The 6,320-nt window shown below is 45.7% G+C and overlaps 1 pseudogene; it reads left to right on the top strand.

Annotated features, from left to right (window-relative positions):
• Nucleotides 1-4,410, top strand: part of LOC109224173 — a 41,299-nt pseudogene extending 36,889 nt beyond the window's left edge.

Here is a 6,320-nt window from a genome sequence, read left to right as displayed (position 1 = left end):
AAGTAATTCCTGCAATTGCTCCTTCAACTCCTTCAACTCAGGGGGAGCCATACGGTACGGAGGGATAGAAATGGGCTGAGTGTCCGGCAACAGGTCAATGCCAAAATCAATGTCCCTATTGGGTGGCATGCCCGGAAGATCAGCTGGAAACACATCAGGGAAATCCCGTACCACTGGGACTGAATCAACAGAAGGAGTATCCATACTGGCATCTCTCACATAAGCTAAGTACGAATCACAACCTTTCTCAATCATACGCTGAGCCTTAAGGAAAGAAATAACTCTACTGGGAGTGTGACCTAAAGCACCTCTCCACTCAATACGTGGTATACCTGGAATGCCAGCGTCACGGTTTTGGCGTGACAATCAAGAATAGCATAATGGGGCGACAACCAGTCCATGCCCAAACTAATATCAAAATCGACCATACTGAGCAATAATAAGTCGGCTCTGGTCTCAAAACCACCAAGAATAACCAAACATGACCGGTAAACGCGGTCCGTAACAAGAGAATCTCCCACAGGAGTAGAAACATAAAATGGGGAACTCAAAGAATCCCGATGTACCCCCAAATACGGAGCAAAATAAGAAGATACATAAGAGTAAGTGGAGCCTGGATCGAATAGAACCGATGCATCTCTGTGACAAACCAAGATAGTACCTGTGATGACAGAATTGGAGGCGGCAGCCTCAGTAGATCCTGGAAGAGCATAATATTTATCTTGCCCTCCGCCTCGAGGGCGACCTCTACCTCCCCGAACTCCACCTCTGGCTGGCTGGGCCGGTGGAATGGCAGCTGGTGCTGGAACCATAGCCTGATAGCTCTGCGAGGCCTTCTGTGGCTGAGGGGTCTGCGAAGGTGTACCTCTCCTGAGTCTGGGGAAATCTCTCACAATGTGGCATGTGTCACCATACTCAAAACAAGCTCTGGGAGGATGTGGCGGCTGTGACTGGCTCGGGCCATGTCTGCTGGGCTGTCCACTAGAAGCACCCCGTGCAGGAGGCGCACTAGAGACTGGAGGTGCATAATAAGGCTCCCGAGGCCTAGGTGGAGCTGGAATATCACTGGCTGCTGGAAGGGCTGAATGAACGGGGCAACCCATATGACCCCTACCATGGCGACCTGCAGCTGGGGCACGGACACCAGAAAAATTGCCCGACTCTCGAAACCTCTAGGCCTCCCTCTCCTCCCTGTCCCTAGCATGCATACCCTCAATCCTCCTAGCAATGCTCCCCGCCTGCTGATAAGACACATCCGTCTCTAACTCACGAGCCATGCTAGATCTAATGCTGGGAATAAGCCCCTCAATGAACCGGCGAACCTTCTCGCGGACTGTAGAAATCAAAGATGGGGCATGTCTAGCCAAGTCAATGTAGCGGACAACATACTCTGAGACGGTCATAGTACCCTACCGCAAACGCTCAAACTCCGCGCGCCAAGCATCTCTAAGACTTTGGGGAACATACTCCCTCGTGAACATATCTGAAAACTGAGCCCATGTCAGGGAAGCTGCCTCATCCGGACTGTCTAACTCATAAGCACGCCACCACTGATAGGCGGCTCCTCGAAGCTGGAAAGTAGTGAAGGAAACACCGCTCGATCCTGATATGCCCATAGTTCGGAGAATACGGTAGCACTCCTCTGGAAATTCCAATGCATCCTCTGATGCTAACCCACTGAATACCGGAGGATCGTATTTCTTGAACCTCACAAGTCTCCGCCGCTCATCCTCTGAAGCCGCTGCTCTGCCCTCGGGCTGAACTGGTACTGCAGGCGGTGCAGGTATAACCTCTGGGGCCTGCTCAACATTCACTCGCTGCTCAGGAGTGCGGGCGGCGGGAGTATGTACTCCTCCCCCAGCCTGGGATATGGCTGCAGCAAGGGGAAGCAACCCTGCCTGAGCCAAAGTGGTGTACATACTCATAAACTGTGCCAATGTCTCGTGGAGTGCTGGAGTAGTAGTGGCAGACGTATCGGGTGTCTGGACTCCGGCTGGTACTTCTGGTGGTACCTCGGTGGCATCTAACGCGGGTGCTCTGGCTTCACCACGAGCGCATCCTCGGCCTCTACCCTGGCCCCGGCCTCTGACGACGGCAGTAGGGGCGCGGGTGCCTGGTCCTCTCGGGTAGCGCGTGTCCTCACCATCTGTGAGAGAATAGAAAGATAGAAGTTTAGTTGTGACGTCAAAATCTCGCACGACAAGGAAATCAAATGAAGTGGAATTTTCCTAACAGTTACATAGCCTCCCGTAGATAAGTACAGATGTCTCCGTACCGATCAGCGAGACTCTAATAAACTGGCCTGTGTTCCTTGACTCCTATGAACCTAGAGCTCTGATACCAACCTCTCACGACCCCAGTTCGCCCACAATTAACACGTCGTGATGGTGCCTAGTCTCTACAACTAGGTAAGCCTATTAATGCGGAAACATAACTAACTTGCGGAGTAATAGCTAAAACTGAACAATTTAAAAGAGAATAGTATATATAATGCCGCTCGGCATATACAACTTCACATCACAGCATCCTACATTACTATCCCAAAACAAGGAAACTCACAGGAACACAAACTAAAGCAAAATACAGTAAAGTGCTCTAATCTCCAGAAATGTCTGCATCAATAGTACGATAGAAGGGCTAACACTACAGATAGAGTAAAGAAGGAGACTCTTCGGTCTGCGGACGTGGCAGATGTACCTCGAAGTCTCCAAAAGCTCTCCCTGCCTCAAGGATAGTAAGCCTGTGCAGAAGTACCTGGGTCTGCACATGAAAAACATGCGCAGAAAGGGCATGAGTACACCACAGCGGTACTCAGTAAGTGCCAAGCCTTACCTCGGTTGGGTAGTGACGAGGAAGGTCAGGGCCCTAGTGAGGTTAAATAAGATGCAGGTTTAACAGTGTGAAATGACAGTGTAATTAAATAACACATGATATAAAGGACCACAACAACTATTACAAAGGCAAGCAAAACACACAAAAGAACATAACTCAGCTCCGAGATAACAACTGGGGATCTCCCAGGATACCGTCCTGTAGTCCCCAAATATAAATATCATGTCCAGTGGATCTCCTGGGTGCAGTCCCGTAGTCCAACTCGTAAAGTGCAGGGGGATCTCCCGGAACGCAATTCCATAGTCCCAAAGTAAACATAAAGGGGAGCTCCCGGGATAACGTCCCGTAGTTCCAAAATAAGTGCAGGGGTATCTCCCGGAATACCGTTCCGTAGTCCCAATGTAAATACACAGCAACAACAGAACTCAATCCAATCAAATTTCATATCAAAGTGAATCAGGTAATCCTAACCTAGCATGGTTCACGTAGTACAATAAAGGCAGTTAAGAAAGATAATGAAAATATAGTCAAGTAGACATGTTTCTCTAAACTACAGCAGGTTTAAATATCAAATAGTATAAGCAAGGAAAGGAGGAACACAATTCAAGGCTATTTTTAAAGACAAACTGGATTTCCAACAATTAGCACAAGTGCGCGCTCGTCACCTCACGCACGAGGCATTTCAATTATCACAATATCAATCCTAAGGGGAAAAGTCCCCCACACAAGGTTAGACAAGCCACTTACCTCGAACCGGCTCCAAAAATCAACTCGAAATCACACCTTTGCCACGATTATCCTACTCCAAATGGCCCAAATCTATTCAATACAATTACATGTCGTAAATAACATCTCAAGAAACTGATTCTACAATTTAATTCAAAGCTAATACGCGAAATTGTGTAAAATGACCAAAATGCCCCTCAGGACAACGTCTCCGAATTGAGTGAAATTTATATTTTCAGAAACCTTGTACTCTCATGAGTCTATGCATAACAAGAACACTGAAATCGAAGTCCAAATGACCCCTGAAATCCTCAACCAAAGGTCTAAGATTGATGGAATATAACTAAAGATTTCCACCAAAATTCCGAAATCAAATGATAAAATTAACTAAATAATGATACAATATAACTAGAAAGAGTTAAAGAATCCTTATCCAGAGATCTCCTCTTCAAATCCCTCTCAAAATCGCCCTCTCCCGAGCTCCAATTCGATATTCCAACTTTTTAAACCAAACCCTCGAAATTTCATATTTCTGCCCAGCTAATTCCGCATCTACGGTGAAGGGACCGCATCTACGGACCAAAATGTTGCATATGCGACTTTCCCTTAAGTGATCAGCTTCCGTATCTGCGGATATCTAACCGCTCCTGCGGTTCCGCTTCTGTGGGCCTCCTACTGCATCTGCGGTTCCGCTTCTGCGGGCCTTACACCGTATCTGCGGTTTCTGAAGGAATGACTCCAAGCCGCTTCTACGATTCCCAAACCGCAGATGCAAAAATACCCGAAGTAGCAATACTACAGCTGCTGCATTACTTCTTCAACCTTCCTGTCGACCATCCGAAATCATCCTGAGGCCCTCGGGACCTCAACCAAATGCACCAACAACACCTAATACCTCATTCAAACATGTACCAATCATTAAAGCACCTAAAACAACATCAGAAACTCGAATTAATCAAGGATTTAAGCCTAAGAACTCCAAATTTCCTCAAAATACGCTTTCGATGAAAAACCTAACCAAACCAAATCCAAATGACCTGAAATTTTGCACACACATCCCAAATGACATGAACGAGCTACAGCAACTTTCGGAATTCCATTCCGACCCTCGGATCAAAATCCCTCTATCGGACCGGAAACTTCAAAATTTGAACTTTCGGCATTTCAAGCCTAAATTAGCTACGTACCTCCGAAACACAATCCGACCACGCCCCTAAACCCAAAATCACCTAACGGAGCTAACGGAACCATCAGATTTCCATTCGAGGCCGTCTTCACACTGTTTTGACTACGGACTACTTTCCAACACTTAAGCTCTCATTTAGGGACTAAGTGTCCCAAACTCTCCGAAACTCAAAACCGAACATCCCGACAACTCAAAATAGCAAAAATAAACTTTGGGAAGCATTTAATAGGGGATCGGGGCGTAAATTTTAAAAACAAACGGCCGGGTCGTTACATCTATCCCACCTCAAGTTTCTATATCTAGACCAATAAGACTAAGCCATGTCTTAGTCTCTCTTACTCTGCCCTTACTCTCTTAGTCACTTTCTAACTTAGAATTAGGTTTCTCTTCTCAAACAAGTGAAGAACATAGTACAAACCGGCTGCGGTGACTACGAGTGCTGCGATTGAAGAACAGATCGTCACATGGACTTCACGACCTTGGCGTCGAGGTGCTTGGATGGACAACTTCTCTAGTCATCTGTGTGAATTCTTTAATGTACTTTAATTATGCTGCTTTGTGTGTTTATGCACTTTAATTAGCCTCGTTAGTTGGCTAGCTTCTGTACTTCGTTGTTGCTATATTGGCTCTATATGCCTGTAACTTGTGGCTCTTCTTTTACAGTCCTATGCTTAATAAAACATGGAGGATTACATTGGCTTTGATTTGAACATTGTTTGATACTAGATTTTGGTTTTGATTGAAGGAAGTGCGTTACTGGGTGGTTGGCGCTTCTTTTTAAGGCCAACAATGGCTTTTCCTACTTACCCTTTGGTGACATAGTCTGAGGTTTAAGGTCCTTCTCCCTAACTATTCCGTTAATGTATCGAACCAAAACCATACAGAACCTGTACTGAACCAACGTAAGAAATACCAAACCGTACCGAACTACTTTGGTACGATATTTGGTATACACAATTGATAAACCGAATACCGAACCGAAGTATCGAATGCCCACCCCTACACGCTAATACTTCTTCAACGCTAGACTTGATACTTACTTAGTATCATAATTTTGTACTCAGGTTGGTTGGTTCGGGTTCGGAGTGGTTTTGGAGAGATTTGAGACACTTAGTCTCTTTGAGTAAGCTTAAGTTGGAAAAGTCAACCGGACGTTGATATATGTGAAAAATGGCTCGGATGTGACTTCTGATGGTTCAGATAGCTTCTTTAGGTGATTTGGAGCTTAGGAGCAGGATCAGAATGTATTTTGGAGGTCCGTGGTAGATTTAGGCTTGAATTACGAAATTAGAATTTTGGCATTTTCTGGTTGGTAGTGAAAATTTTGATATCAGGGTCGGAGTGGAATTCTGGAAATTTGAGTAGGTCTGTTGTGTCATTTGTGATGTGTGTGCAAAATTTCAGATCATTCGGGATGAGGTTTTATAGACTTTTTGATCGTTTGCGGAATTCGGTAGTTTTGGGAATCCTTAGGCTTGAATTCGAGGGTGATTTGGTGTTTCGACGTTGTTTTTAGTGATTCGATGATTGGGAAGTTTGGGAGTTGGAGTTTGCAGCTGAAGTTGCTGAGTTCCAG

Source organism: Nicotiana attenuata, chromosome 3, assembly GCF_001879085.1.
Source record: "Nicotiana attenuata strain UT chromosome 3, NIATTr2, whole genome shotgun sequence".
NCBI lineage: Eukaryota > Viridiplantae > Streptophyta > Magnoliopsida > Solanales > Solanaceae > Nicotiana > Nicotiana attenuata.
This window is presented reverse-complemented; position numbering and strand designations above follow the sequence as displayed.